The sequence below is a fragment of the Tamandua tetradactyla genome, chromosome 4 (assembly GCF_023851605.1).
Source record: "Tamandua tetradactyla isolate mTamTet1 chromosome 4, mTamTet1.pri, whole genome shotgun sequence".
Lineage (NCBI taxonomy): Eukaryota > Metazoa > Chordata > Mammalia > Pilosa > Myrmecophagidae > Tamandua > Tamandua tetradactyla.
Genome location: NC_135330.1, coordinates 33,000,311 through 33,016,340, shown reverse-complemented (window position 1 = coordinate 33,016,340; position 16,030 = coordinate 33,000,311). Strand labels below are relative to the sequence as shown.

Sequence of the window (16,030 nt, the reverse complement as noted above, 5' to 3'; positions counted from 1 at the left end):
GGGACAGAAATCCTAGAATGAGCTGGAACTCAGCAGCAAGGGATTAAGAAAACCTTCTTGACCAAAAGAGGAAGAGCAAAATGAGACAAAACAAAATGTCAATGGCTGAGAGAGTCCAAACAGAGCTGAGAGGTTATCTGGAGGTTATTCTTATGCATTACGTAGATATTCTCCTTTTCAGTTAAGGTGTAATGGAGAGGCTGGAGGAAACTGTCTGAAAATGTAGAGCTGTGTTCCAGTAGCCATGTTTTTTGAAGATGATTGTATAATGATATAGCTTTCGCAATGTGACTGTGTGATTGTGAAAATCTTGTGTCTCATGTTCCTTTTATCTACCTTTTCGACAGATGAGTAAAACATACGGATTAAAAATAAATAATAGGGGGAACAAATGTTAAAATAAATTTAGTAGATTGAAATGCTAGTAATGAATGAAAGGGAGGGGTTAAGGGGTACGGTATGTATGAATTTTTTCTGTTTTCTTTTTATTTTTTTCTGAATTGATACAAATATTCTAAGAAATTACTACGATGATGAATATACAACTAGGTGATGATATTGTGAATTACTGATTATATACATAGAATGGAACGATCATATAGTAAGAATGTTTGTGTTTGCTATGTTTAAAAAATTTTTTAATTAATAAAAAAACAAAAAACTGAGCATCCTTTCTTGATAAAAGATAAATGGAAACTTTCTCCTCAACATGGCAAAGGGAACATATGAAAAACACACAGCTAACATTGTACTCAATGAGGAGAAAGTGAGAAAGCTTTCCTTCTAAGATTAGGAATAAGACAAGGATATTCAGGGTCGCTACTGTTATTCAATATTGAGCTAGAAGTTCTAACTAGGGCATTTAGAGGCAAGAAAAGGAAATAAAAGGCATTCACACTGCAAAGGAAGAAGTGAAACTTTACTATTTGAAGATGACATGATCCTATCAATAGAGCTCCAAAAAAACCTACAACAAAGCTACTAGAGCTAATAAATGAATTTAGCAAAGTGGCAGGATACAAGAGCAACAAACAAAAAACAGTAGTGCTTCCATACACTAGTTAAGAACAATCAGAAGAAGAAATCAAGAAAAAATTTCCAGTTGTAATAGCAACTAAAAGAATCAAAGGAAGGAAAGGACTTATATACAGAACACTACAAATTGTTGCCAAAAAAAAAAGAAAGACCTAAATAAATGAAGGATATTCTGTTCGTGGATTGGAAGACTAAATTTCACTTGCAGGAAGATAACAGAATAGCATAGGTTGACTTCAACCCTGCTCCAAGGAACAGCTAGAAAAATGACAGAAAAATGACCGGGACAAAGATTCCAGGCTGTAAGTGACCTGCGAGGATTTTCTACACCACAAAAAGAGACCCTGGTTGCAAAAAAAGTTGAGGAATTGAGATGCAGAGAACCAAAGACCATTCAGCTAGTGCAAACAGCCTAACATGCCCCTTTCAAATCAGGAGTTCGAAGCCCTCAGGAGTGCACGGACAGGGAAATGGTGACTAGAAAGTAAGCAAACCACACTCTGAATTCACTGCAACCACACGCACTGCCTTTGTCCTGCGACTCCCCCCCACACCCAACATACCTGAACACTGTGTCCCCCCATATGCTCACTGTTCCCCAAGCACCCAAACCCATCCCCCACAGCTCCAAGCACCCCCCGCCCTACACCCCTCTCCCAGCTGCACACGAGTGCACACCCACCCCGGCCCAACCCACTTCTCCCACAGAAGTGCACATCTCACCCCGGCCCTCCTGGGACCTGTGCACCTACACCTGGCCCCTCACCCCCTACCTCCCCCTCCCTGCCACCCGCAGGTACTCATCTGTGCATCCATGCCACACATAATCTCAGTCCATGCAGTTGCACAACCCTGCACCACTCTCCCTGAGCTCTGTGCAGGCAGTCAGCCACGTCCTGCCCACCTGGGCACCCATGAGTCCATGCCCCACCCCCTTGACCCCTGCACCCCGGCCCCACACATAACACTGCCCTGCCCCCATGGCTCTGTGCAAGCACTCACCTGCATATCCAAGCCACACCTGACTCTACCTCACACAGACATACAAACCCACCTGTCCACCCTGAACTCTGCGCAGGTACTCACCTAAGCCCTGTGCCTCCAGATCTGCAAATACCTTATCCACGTCCTGCCCACCCCGGCAACTACACATCTGGAGCCCTCGATCCCTGTACCCTAGCCCCCTGCCCACACATGTACACACCTTTGTCCTTCCCCACAGCACAAGCGTCCCACTCCCACACCTGGCAGGTGCTCACGTGTGTATCCGTGCCACAAAAGCCCAGCAGTGTGCACAACACACCCCTGCCCTACCCGTCCCTCACTTGTATCAGGGCCCCACCCACTCCATACCATGCACCCCACCCTCAAACCATGCCCATAACCCTCATGACCTGCATCCTGCCCCTGCACACACACACGCATCCACATAGTGGTCCCCCTGGACCCTCTTCCTCCATGCAAGGATGAACCCATGCCCGGCCCTCCCTGGGCCCTAACCTCTGCACCCTAGACCGCACACCCTGATATTAACTACTCTGGTGCTCTGTGCACCAACCCATACCCTGGCCATGCAACACACCCGTGCCTCCATACAGCACACCCTCCATTATCTACCTCCCACTGCACCCTACCTCTGTGTCCCCCACTCTGCACCCTGCTCCTATGCTCCAAGGCCTGCCTGACCTGTACCCTGCTCCCAGAGCTCCCACACTGCCCCTCCACAACTCCATGCCCCACACCCCATGCTCCCAGGCACCAGCATAGTGCCCCTAACATGTGCCTATAATTGCGACAAAACCCATTAGCACACTGTTATGCCTTGCTCCAGGTCCTGCTCTACACCCGTCCCGCAAAATCAAAGATTTAGACTATTAAGGAAATCAAATTCCAAAGTAACCCTATCACGATAATTACATGTCTCAAAGGTAACAAAAGATCACTAAGCATATCAAGATACAGACAGACATAGTTCAGCCTAATGACCAAATTAAAACACCAGAAGAGATAAAAACTTTGGAACAACTAATCAAACATGATCATAAAACTCTATTTAAATAAAATCAATGGGTTGGCCAATGACATAAAGGAGATCCAGAAATCATGAGCAGAGCATAAGTCAGAATTTGAAAGAATTAAGAGAGAAAGATTAAAGATGTTGTATGCAGATCAAATACAAAATATACTAGAGACACACAACAGCAGATTTGAAGAGGCAGAAGAAAGAATAAGCAAACTAAAGTACAGGACAACTGATTTTGAACACACAAAAAGGCAAATGACAAAAAAGACAAAAAAATTTGAATTGGACCTCAGGGAAATGATGGACAAAACAAAGCACATGAATATAAGAATCATCGGTGTCCCAGAAAGGGAAGAGAAAAATAAAGGCCTAGTAATACTAACTCAGGATATAATGGGGGAAAACTTTCCAACCCTTATAAAAGACATAAATATGCAAATCAATGCCCAACAAACCCTAAATAGAGTAAATCCAAATAGGCTTACACCAAGACAATAATAATTAGTCTTTCAAATGTTGAAATGCAGCAGAAAGTCCTGAAAATGGCAAGAGAAAAAGATCTGTTACATACAAGGAAAACCACATAGATCACACTACTCAACAGGCACCATGGAGGTGAGAAGACAGTGGTAGGATACATTTAAAATACTGAAAGAGAAAGACTTCAGCCAAGAATTCTGTACCCAGCCAAACTGTCCTTCAAAATTGAGGGAGAGATTGAAATTTTCAGAGACAAACAAATGCTAAGAAAATTTGTCACCAGCCTGACAAGAAATAATAAAGGGAGTTCTATTGACAGAAAAAAAAAAAACAGAAGAGGGAAGTCTGGAGGAGGGCACAGAATTAAAGAGCGCCAGTAAGGGTAAGTTAAAGGATAAAAAGAGAAAGAGGGAAAAGAATATATAAATCTGGCAAATAAAATCCAAAGGATAAGATGGTGGATTCAAGAAATGCCTTTACTATAATAACTATAAATGTAGACAGACTAAACTTACCAATTAAAAAATACAAATTGGCAGAATGGATTAAGAAATATGATCCAGCTATATACTGCTGACAAAAGACTCATCTTAGATCCAAGGATACAAACAGATTCAAACTGAAAGGATGGAAAAAGATGTTCCATGCAAACTGTAGACAAAAGAAAACAGGAGTCACTATACTTGTATCAGACAAAAGAGACTTTAAGTATAAAGACATCATAAGAGACAAGGACACTATATATTAGCACAAATGACAATTCATCAAGAAAAAAATAACAATCATAAATGTTTATGCTCCCAATCGAGGAGGTCCAAAGTACATGAGCAAACACTGGCAAAACTGAAGAGAGCAATAGATGTTTGAGCAATAATAGTATGAGACTTCAATATACCTCTCTCCTCTATGGGTAATACAATCAGACAGAGGATCAACAAGGGAACACAGAATTTTTTAAATGTTATTAATGAATTAGACATAACAGGCATATATAGGTCATTCATGCCAAAACACCTGGATACACATTCTTCTCTACTGGTCATGGAACATCATATGCTGAGGCAAAAAACAGGTCTTTATAAATTTTAAAAGGCTGAAATTGTTCAAAGCACTTTCTATGATCACAATGGAATGAAGGTGGAAATCAATAACCATTGAAAAACAAGAACTTTTGCAAATATATGGAGATTAAAAAATGCACTCTTAAACAACCAGGTCAAAGATGAAATTGCTAGAGAAATCAGTAACTATCTGGAAATGAATGAAATCGAGAATATGACATATCAGAATTTATGGGATGTGATAAAGGCAATTCTGAGAGGGAAATTTATTGTCCTAAATGCCTATAAGTAAAAAGAAGAACAAAAATAGAGGACTTAACTACTGCTCACCTGGAGGAACTAGAAAAAGAGCAGCAAACTAACCCCAAAGCAAATGGAAGAAGAGAAATGACAAAGATTAAAGCTGAGTTAAATGAATGGAAGAACAAAAGACCAACAGAAACAATCAACAAAACCAAAAGTTGGTTCTTTGAGAAAATCAATAAAATCGATTATTGGCAAGGCTAACAATGGAAAAAAGAGAGGATGCAAATAAATAAAAACAGAAACAAGAGGGGGGGGGTCATTACCACAGACCCTGAAGAAATAAAAAAAAACATAAGAGGACACTATGAACAAGTACATGAACAAACTAGACAACCTAGATGAAATGGACAAATCGATAGAAATACACAAACAAGCTACACTGACTCAAGAAGAAACAGAAGAGCTCAACAAATCAATCTCAAGTAAAGAGATTCAGTCAGCCATCAAAAATTTTCCTACAAAGAAAAGCCCAGGGCCAGGTGGTTTCACAGGGGAATTTTAACAAATATTTGAAAAAGAACTAATGCAATCCTACTCAAACTTTTCCAAAATATTGAGGAAAAAGGAATACTACCTAACTCATTTTATGAAGTTTACATCACTTTAATACCAAAACCGGGTAAAGATGCTATAAGAAAGAAAGACTACTGGCTAATCTCCTTAATGAACATAGATGCAAAAATTCTCAACAAAATACTAGGCAATCAAATCCAACAACACATTAAAAGAATTATACACCACAGCCAAGTGGGGTTTATACCAGGAATGCAAGGGGGTGTTTCAACAGAAGAAATGCAATTAATGTAATATAGAACATTAACAAATCAAAACAGAAAAATCACATGATCATTTCAATCGATGCTGAAAAAGCATTTGAAAAAAAATTCAACATTCTTTTCTGATAAAAATACTTTTTCAAAAGGTAAGAATCAAAGGTAACTTTCTCAATATGATAAAGGGCATATATGAAAAACCCACAGTCAAAATTGTACTCAAAGGTGAAAGACTGAAAGCCTTCCTCCTAATATTGGAAACAAGAGAAGGAATCCCTCTGTCACCACTATTACTCAACATTGTACTAGAAGTTCTAGCATAAGCAATCAGGCAAGAAAAAAAAAAAAAACAGAAGGCATCCAAATTAGAAAGGAAGAAGTAAAACTTTTCTTATTTGCAGATGACATGATACCATACTTGGAAAATCATGAGAAATCTACAACAAAGTTGCCTGAACTCTATTAACAAACAAATTCAGCAAGGTGGCAGGATATAAAATTAATGTGCGAAAATCAGTTATGTTTCTATACATAAGCAATGACCTAAATGAGGAGTCAATTAAGGAAAAAATTCCATTCAAAGTAGTAATTAAAAGAATCAAGTATCTTGGAATGAACTTCATTAGGGATACAAAGGACCTGTACACAGAAAACTATATAACGCTGCTAAAAGAACTCAAAGAATATCTAAGTAAGTGAAAAGACATTCACTGTCAATGGATAGGAAAGTTAAATGCAGTTTGGTTGTCAATTCTACTCAAAATGATCTACAGAATCAATGCAGTGCCAATCAAATTTCCAATAACCTACTATGAAGACATGGAAAAGCTACTTACTAAATTCATCTGAAAGGGAAAGAGAACCCAAATAGCTAAAAAATATCCTAAAAAAGGAGAACAAAGTGGTAGGATTAACACTTCCTGATTTCAAAGCTTATTATAAAGCCACAAAGGCCAAAACAGCATGGTACTGACACAAAGACAGAAGTATTGACCAATGGAATCAAATCAAGAACACAGAAACAGATCACCAAATCTATGATCAAATGATCTTGGATAAAGCCCCCAAATCCACTGAACTGGGTCAGAATAATATTTTCAATTAACGGCATGGCAGAAATGGATATTAACAGCTGAAAGAATGAAAGATGACCCTTACCTTACACCCTACACAAAAATTAACTCAAAGTGCATCAAACCCTAAATATAAGAACCAGCATCATAAAACTTCTAGCAGAAACACAGGGAAACATCTTTAAGGCTAGTAATGAGGTACCTTCCTAAACTTTACACCCAAAGCACAAGCAAAGAAAGAAAAAATAGATAAATGGGAGCTCCTCAAAATCAAATGCTTTTGAGCTTCAAAAGACTTTGTTCAAAAGGTGAAGAGACAGCCAACTCAATAGAAGAAAATATTTCGAACTCACACTTCAGATAAAGGTTTGATAACCTGTACACATAAAGAAATCATACAATTCAACAATGAAAGAACAAATAACCCAATTATAAAAATGGGCTAAAAATATGAATAGGTATTTTTCTGAAGAGTAAATACAGATGGCTAAAAAGCGCATGAACAGGAAGTCATTTTCACTAGCTTTCAGGGAAATGCAGATCAAGACTACAATGAGAGCTCTTTCTCCGCCAGCGGCGCTCCCACCGCCATCCAGCCCTCCTCTAACTCTTTCTCCACCGGCGGCACTCCCGCCGCCATCCAGCCCTCCTCTTTCCCCTTCTGCTCCGGCGGCGCTCCATCCACCATCTTATCCTTCCCTTTCTCCTCCTGCTCCGGCGGCTCTCCACCACCACCGTGCCCTCTTCCGCCTTCACCGGCTCCTCCGCCACCGTCCTCGACAGCCTTACCACCCTCACCTTTCCTCCTCCAGAACAGCTACTAGGGGAGTAGAAACGATTCAGAACAGCTCCCAGAGCCACGACAGAGATCAAAAAGACAGCGTACCCCATCCTGGAACGGCTGACTGTCTGGGAGAACCAACTCCGGTGAGATCGTTGAGGGGCGCGGGCTTTCCCGGGCGGGACGGCAAGCGGCCGGAGTCCCTCCCTTCCTACTTCCCAGGCAGGCTGGCAGAATTGGGCAGACGGTCCCCTCAAGCCGTGGCGGGTGGCGCCCCCACCACGCGAGGCCCCCCGGAGTCAACTGAGAGAATTGGATCGGAAATCCCCAGACCGCGGAGAACGGTGACCGGGGGGGTCCCTTCCAAACACGTGACTCCCCGGTCCGCCTAGGAACAGTGCACTCTTCCAGGCTGCGGCGGCTGGCGCCCTCCCGCCACGCTTGGCGCCCTGGGCCGACTAGGAAATTCGGTCGGGTGCTCTCCCGGGCTGCAGGGGCCGGCGACGCTCCCCGCATTGGGACCCCCGGGCCGGCCGGCACTCTTCCAAGCCACTTCGGCTGGCAAACCTCCCCCACGGCGAGAGTTTTCTAAAGTTAAAGGAGCCACAGCACCTTTTACTGGTGGAACCCGCAGACAAATGTGGGCCACGAGCGCCACCTACTGGGCAGGATAAGAAAAACAGAACCCAGAGATTTCACAGAAAAATTTTTCAACCTGTTGGGTCCAACACCCAGGGAAATCTGACTAATTGCCCAGACGTCAGCAGAAGATAACGGATTACGCTCAGAAAATTGAAAATATGGCCCAGTCAAAGGAACAAACCAATAGTTCAAATGAGATACAGGAGCTGAAACAACTAATGCTGAATATACAAACAGAAATGAAAACCTCTTCAAAAACAAAATCGATAAATTGAGGGAGGACATGAAGAAGACATGGACTGAACAAAAAGAAGAAATAGAAAAACTGAAAAAACAAATCACAGAGCTTATGGAAGTGAAGGATAAAGTAGAAAAGATGGAAAAAACAATGGATACATACAATGATAGATTTAAAGAGACAGAAGATAGAATTAGTGATTTGGAGGATGGAACATCTGAATTCCAAAAAGAAACAGAAACTATAGGGAAAAGAATGGAAAAATTTGAACAGGGTATCAGGGAACTAAAGGACAATATGAACTGCACAAATATACGTGTTGTGGGTGTCCCAGAAGGAGAAGAGAAGGGAAAAGGAGGAGAAAAACTAATGGAAGAAATTATCACTGAAAATTTCCCAACTCTTATGAAAGACCTAAAATTACAGATCCAAGAAGTGCAGCGCACCCCAAAGAGATTAGACCCAAATAGGCGTTCTGCAAGACACTTACTAGTTAGAATGTCAGAGGTCAAAGAGAAAGAGAGGATCTTGAAAGCAGCAAGAGAAAAACAATCCATCACATACAAGGGAAGCGCAATAAGGCTATGTGTAGATTTCTCAGCAGAAACCATGGAAGCTAGAAGACAGTGGGATGATATATTTAAATTACTAAAAGAGAAAAACTGCCAACCAAGACTTCTATATCCAGCAAAATTGTCCTTCAAAAATGAGGGAGAAATTAAAACATTCTCAGAAAAAAGTCAATGAGAGAATCTGTGACCAAGAGACCAGCTCTGCAAGAAATACTAAAGGGAGCACTAGAGTCAGATACGAAAAGACAGAAGAGAGAGGTATGGAGAAGAGTGTAGAAAGAAGGAAAGTCAGATATGATATATATAATACAAAAGGTAAAATGGTAGAGGAAAATATTATCCAAACAGTAATAACACTAAATGTTAATGGACTGAATTCCCCAATCAAAAGACATAGACTGGCAGAATGGATTAAAAAACAGGATCTTCTATATGCTGTCTAGAGGAAACACATCTTAGACCTAAAGATAAACATAGGTTGAAAGTGAAAGGTTGGTAAAAGATATTTCATGCAAATAACAACCAGAAAAGAGCAGGAGTGGCTATACTAATATCCAACAAATTAGACTTCAAATGTAAAACAGTTAAAAGAGACAAAGAAGGACACTATCTACTAATAAAAGGAACAATTAAACGAGAAGACATAACAATCATAAATATTTACACACCGAACCAGAATGCCGCAAAATACGTGAGGAATACACTGCAAACACTGAAAAGGGAAATAGACACATATACCATAATAGTTGGAGACTTAATGCACCACTCTCATCAATGGACAGAACATCTAGACAGAGGATCAATAAAGAAATAGAGAATCTGAATATTACTATAAATGAGCTAGACTTAACAGACATTTATAGGACATTACATCCCACAACAGCAGGATACACCTTTTTCTCAAGTGCTCATGGATCATTCTCAAAGATAGACCATATGCTCGGTCACAAAGCAAGTCTTAACAAATTTAAAAAGATTGAAATCATACACAACACTTTCTCGGATCATAAAGGAATGAAGTTGGAAATCAATAATAGATGGAGTGACAGAAAATTCACAAATACGTGGAGGCTCAACAACACACTCTTAAACAACAAGTGGGTCAAAGAAGAAATTGCAAGAGAAATTAGTAAATACCTAGAGGCGAATGAAAATGAAAACACAACATATCAAAACATATGGGACGCAGCAAAGGCAGTGCTAAGAGGGAAATTTACTGCTCTAAATGCCTATATCAGAAAAGAAGAAAAGGCAAAAATGCAGGAATTAACTGTCCACTTGGAAGAACTGGAGAAAGAACAGCAAACTAATTCCAAAGCAAGCAAAAGGAAAGAAATAACAAAGATCAGAGCAGAAATAAATGAAACTGAAAACATGAAAACAATAGAGAAAATCAATAAGACCAGAAGTTGGTTCTATGAGAAAATCAATAAGATTGATGGGCCCTTAGCAAGATTGACAAAAAGAAGAAGAGAGAGGATGCAAATAAATAAGATCAGAAATGGAAGAGGAGACATAACTACTGACCTCACAGAAATAAAGGAGGTAATAACAAGATACTATGAACAACTTTATGCTAATAAATACAACAATGTAGATGAAATGGACGGGTTCCTGGAATGACATGAACAACCAATTTTGACTCAAGAAGAAATAGATGACCTCAACAAACCAATCACAAGTAAAGAAATTGAATTAGTCATTCAAAACTTCCTAAAAAGAAAAGTCCAGGACCAGACGGCTTCACATGTGAATTCTACCAAACATTCCAGAAAGAATTAGTACCAACTCTCCTCAAACTCTTCAAAAAAAATCGAAGTGGAGGGAAAGCTACCTAATTCATTCTATGAAGCCAACATCACCCTCATACCAAAACCAGGCAAAGATATGACAAAAAAAGAAAACTACAGACCAATCTCTCTAATGAATATAGATGCAAAAATCCTCAACAAAATTCTAGCAAATCGTATCCAACACCACATTAACAGAATTATACATCATGACCAAGTAGGATTCATCCCAGGTATGCAAGGATGGTTCAACATAAGAAAATCAATTAATGTAATACACCACATCAACAAATCAAAGCAGAAAAATCACATGATCATCTCAATTGATGCAGAGAAGGCATTTGACAAGATTCAACATCCTTTCCTGTTGAAAACACTTCAAAACAGAGGAATATAAGGGAACTTCCTTAAAATGATAGAGGGAATATATGAAAAACCCACAGCTAATATCATCCTCAATGGGGAAAAATTGAAAACTTTCCCCCTAAGATCAGGAACAAGACAAGGATGTCCACTATCACCACTATTATTCAACATTGTGTTGGAGGTTCTAGCCAGAGCAATTAGACAAGAAAAAGAAATACATCAAAATGGAAAGGAAGAAGTAAAACTATCACCGTTTGCAGACGATATGATACTATACGTCGAAAACCCGGAAAAATCCACAACAAAACTACTAGAGCTAATAATGAGTACAGCAAAGTAGCAGGTTACAAGATCAACATTCAAAACTCTGTAGCATTTCTATACACTAGTAATGAAGAAGCTGAGGGGGAAATCAAGAAACGAATCACATTTACAATTGCAACTAAAAGAATAAAATACCTAGAAATAAATTTAACTAAAGAAACAAAAAAACTATATAAAGAAAACTACAAAAAACTGCTAAAAGAAATCACAGAAGACCTAAACAGATGGAAGGGCATACCGTGTTCATGGATTGGAAGACTAAATATAGTTAAGATGTCAATCCTACCTAAATTGATCTACAGATTCAATGCAATACCAATCAAAATCCCAACAACTTATTTTTCAGAAATAGAAAAACCAATAAGCAAATTTATCTGGAAGGGCAGGGTGCCCCGATTTGCTAAAAACATCTTGAGGAATAAAAACGAAGCTGGATGTCTCGCGCTACCTGACTTTAAGGCATATTATGAAGCCACAGTAGTCAAAACAGCATGGTATTGGCATAAAGATAGATATATCGGCCAATGGAATCGAATAGAGTGCTCAGATATAGACCCTCTCATCTATGGACATTTGGTCTTTGATAAGGCAGTCAAGCCAACTCACCTGGGACAGAACAGGCTCTTCAATAAATGGTGCCTAGAGAACTGGATATCCATATGCAAAAGAATGAAAGAAGACCCATATCTCACACCCTATACAAAAGTTAACTCAAAATGGATCAAAGATCTAAACATTAGGTCTAAGACCATAAAACAGTTAGAGGAAAATGTAGGGAGATATCTTATGAAACTTACAATTGGAGGTGGTTTTATGGACCTTAAACCTAAAGCAAGAGCACTGAAGAAGGAAATAAATAAATGGGAGCTCCTCAAAATTAAACACTTTTGTGCATCAAAGAACTTCATCAAGAAGGTAGAAAGACAGCCTACACAATGGGAGACAATATTTGGAAATGACATACCAGATAAAGGTCTAGTATCCAGAATTTATAAACAGATTGTTCAACTCAACAACAAAAAGACAGCCAACCCAATTACAAAATGGGAAAAAGACTTGAACAGACACCTATCAGAAGAGGAAATACAAATGGCCAAAAGGCACATGAAGAGATGCTCAATGTCCCTGGCCATTAGAGAAATGCAAATCAAAACCACAATGAGATATCATCTCACACCCACCAGAATGGCCATTATCAACAAAACAGAAAATGACAAGTGCTGGAGAGGATGCGGAGAAAGAGGCACACTTATCCACTGTTGGTGGGAATGTCAAATGGTACAACCACTGTGGAAGGCAGTTTGGCGGTTCCTCAAAAAGCTGAATATAGAATTGCCATAGGACCCAGCAATACCATTGCTGGGTATCTACTCAAAGGACTTAAGGGCAAAGACACAAACGGACATTTGCACACCAATGTTTATAGCAGCGTTATTTACAATTCCAAAGAGATGGAAACAGCCAAAATGTCCATCAACAGAAGAATGGCTAAACAAACTGTGGTATATATATATACGATGGAATATTATGCAGCTTTAAGACAGAATAAACTTATGAAGCATGTAATAACATGGTTGGACCTAGAGAACATTATGCTGAGTGAGTCCAGCCAAAAACTAAAGGACAAATACTGTATGGTCCCACTGATGTGAACGGACATTCGAGAATAAACTTGGAATATGTCATTGGTAACAGAGTCCAGCAGGAGATAGAAACAGAGTAAGATAATGGGTAATTGGAGCTGAAGGGATACAGACTGTGCAACAGGACTAGATACAAAAACTCAAAAATGGAAAGCACAATAATACCTAATTGTAAAGTAATCATGTTAAAACACTGAATGAAGTTGCATCTGAGCTATAGGTTTTTTTGTTTGTTTGTTTGTTTGCTTTTACTGTTATTATTACTTTTATTTCTTTTCTCTATATTAACATTCTATATCTTTTTCTGTTGTGTTGCTAGTTCTTCTAAACCGATGCAAATGTACTAAGAAACGATGATCATGCATGTATGTGATGATGTTAAGAATTACTGATTGCATATGTAGAATGGAATGATTTCTAAATGTTGGGTTAATTTCTTTTTTCCGTTAATTAATAAAAAAAAAAAAAAAGACTACAATGAGATACCACCTCACACTTATAAGAATGGCTGCTATTAAACAAACAGGAAAATACAAATATTGGAGAGGATGTTGAGAAATTGGGACATTTATGCACTGCTGTTGGGAATATATAATAGTACAGCTGCTATGGAAGACAGTCTGGCATATACCCAGAAGAGCTGAAAGCAACGACACAAACATTTGCACACCGATGTTCATAACATTATTCACAATCGCCAAAAGATGGAAACAATCCAAGTGCCCATCAACAGAATAGTGGTATTAACATTACGTGGATTAACAAAATGTGGTATTACATACAATGGAATATTATGCAGCAGTAAGACGAAATGATATCTTATAGCACATGACAAGGTGGATAAACCTTGAGGGCATAATGCTGAGTGAAATAAGTCAGACACAAAAGGATAAATATTGTATGATTTCACTTTTATGACCTTGTAGAGGTAAACTCAGAAGCTTATACTACAGAATATAGAGAATCTAGAGAAACAGAAGCTAGAGACAGGTGAACGGTTAGCTAATGAGGTTGAACTTAAATGTAAGGGACTAGATAGAACCTGAAGGCAGTTCATTAGTGGGTCTATAAGTAATATTACCATATTGAAGATGAACATGATTGAAAGAGGTTGTAAGACCCATGTGTTCCACTGATTACCACTAGAAATACATGTAAGTTTTTGCATGAACTACTTCAAAGGCATAAATCTTGTACAAAGAGTGTAAAATTTCAGGATACAGAGGGAAAACTGCTATTGCATGCTATGGGATATTTAAGAGGAAAACATCAACGGCACCACAGCAATACCAGGGGTCAATAAAGGGGGAAGGGAGAAGAGTTAAGTGAGGTTTGGATTTTCTATTTGGTGAGGGTGTATTTATCAGTTATTTTTCTCTTGGGAACAACGGAATTGTCTAAAATTTAGAGCACTGGACTATTGACTTTGCATATTATACATGATGCCCAATGGACAGAGACGGGTGAAGGATACACTGATTGAGAAGTAGGACAATGACGATGGGATACATGATTGAAAACTGTGCTGCTACAAAAAGGAATGAAGTTGTGAGGTATGCAACGTTGCGAATGAACCTGTCAGACATTTTGTAAGGCAAAATACGCCAGGAAAAATACAGCAAATATTGTATGGTCTCATTTAGAAAATACTTATAAGAAAATTGGGGCCTACACTGTAAGCTCCTACACAGTCACACTTAGTGCAGAGCAGTAATTGTTGTTTCTAGATTTTGAGAGGCTGTGCTATATAACTTGGTATTTAGAGATAAGAATGAAACCGATCAGGTCAGGATCAAGGCAATTCAGAATAGAGGGGCAAAGGAGACACTTTCTGTATATTAGAACTTCATCTACGCTATGAGAACAAAGCAAGGAAGATTTGTTTTGTCCAGAACCTAAATTTTCTGTAGCACATACTCTTAATACGACCTGCCTGGATAGATCATTTAAACAACCTAAACACAGGTAGCCCAGAATGAGAATGCGGTTCTATAATCCTGTATACCTTAATGTAATGCCCGGATACATCCCAGGATATATTAAGCAGATAATCAAGAAGCATTGGCAAAATTTCTTCAGGGATGGGAGAAAAAATATGGAACTATTAAAATTTACCACTGGGGAAATCCCTGATACTGTTTCAATTATCAGAGACATCCAAATCTATAGGCCATGCTCTTGATCTTGAGGCTTACTCTTGTGAAGCTTATTTATGCAGTAGAGAACTTAGCCTACCTATATGTATGCCTAAGAGTTACTTCCAGAGGACCTCTATTGTTGTACAGAGTGGCCTCTCTTTCTCTCCAAGCCCAACTCTGTGAGTGAAATCATTACCCACCCTCCTACATGGGACATGACATCCAGGGGTGAAAGTTTCTCTGGTAATGTGGAATATGACTTCCAGGTATGAGCCTGGCCCTGTTACTGTGGGATCAACAATGTCATCCTGACCAAAAGGGGGAAAAGAAGTGTAACAAATAAGGTACCAGTGGCTGACAGAGTTCAAATAGTCAAAAGGCTACTATGGAGGCTACTCTTATGCAAGTTTCAGCTAGACATTGCTACCTATCATAATTTGCCAACCACAACCAAAACCATTCCTGCCAACCCTAAAGAACACCTAGGACTTTATATGAAATTCTACAAAGGTTCCCTGCACTAGGATTACTTTCCAGAAACCTACAACCTCCAGATAAGGTCCCTTGACCAGATAAGTTCTGAAATGCAGAGAGGCCAGCCTCACTAGAACATAAACTAGTTCCATAACCCCATGCCATATTATCGACAGCCCTTCCCATATGAAAAAGTTAGAATGGGCATAGCACAAATACCCCTATAGAGTGGGAGAAAAATCAAAGCTGATGGTGGAGTTATACAGAAAAGGTCAGGTTTAACAAACGAGTATGAGTACTGAATCATTATA

The 16,030-nt window shown here is 39.3% G+C and overlaps 1 protein-coding gene across 13 annotated transcripts in view; it reads right to left on the bottom strand.

Annotated features, from left to right (window-relative positions):
• RALGPS2 (Ral GEF with PH domain and SH3 binding motif 2) overlaps positions 1 to 16,030 on the bottom strand; it is a 264,908-nt gene that overhangs the window by 168,475 nt on the left and 80,403 nt on the right. The window lies entirely within an intron of this gene.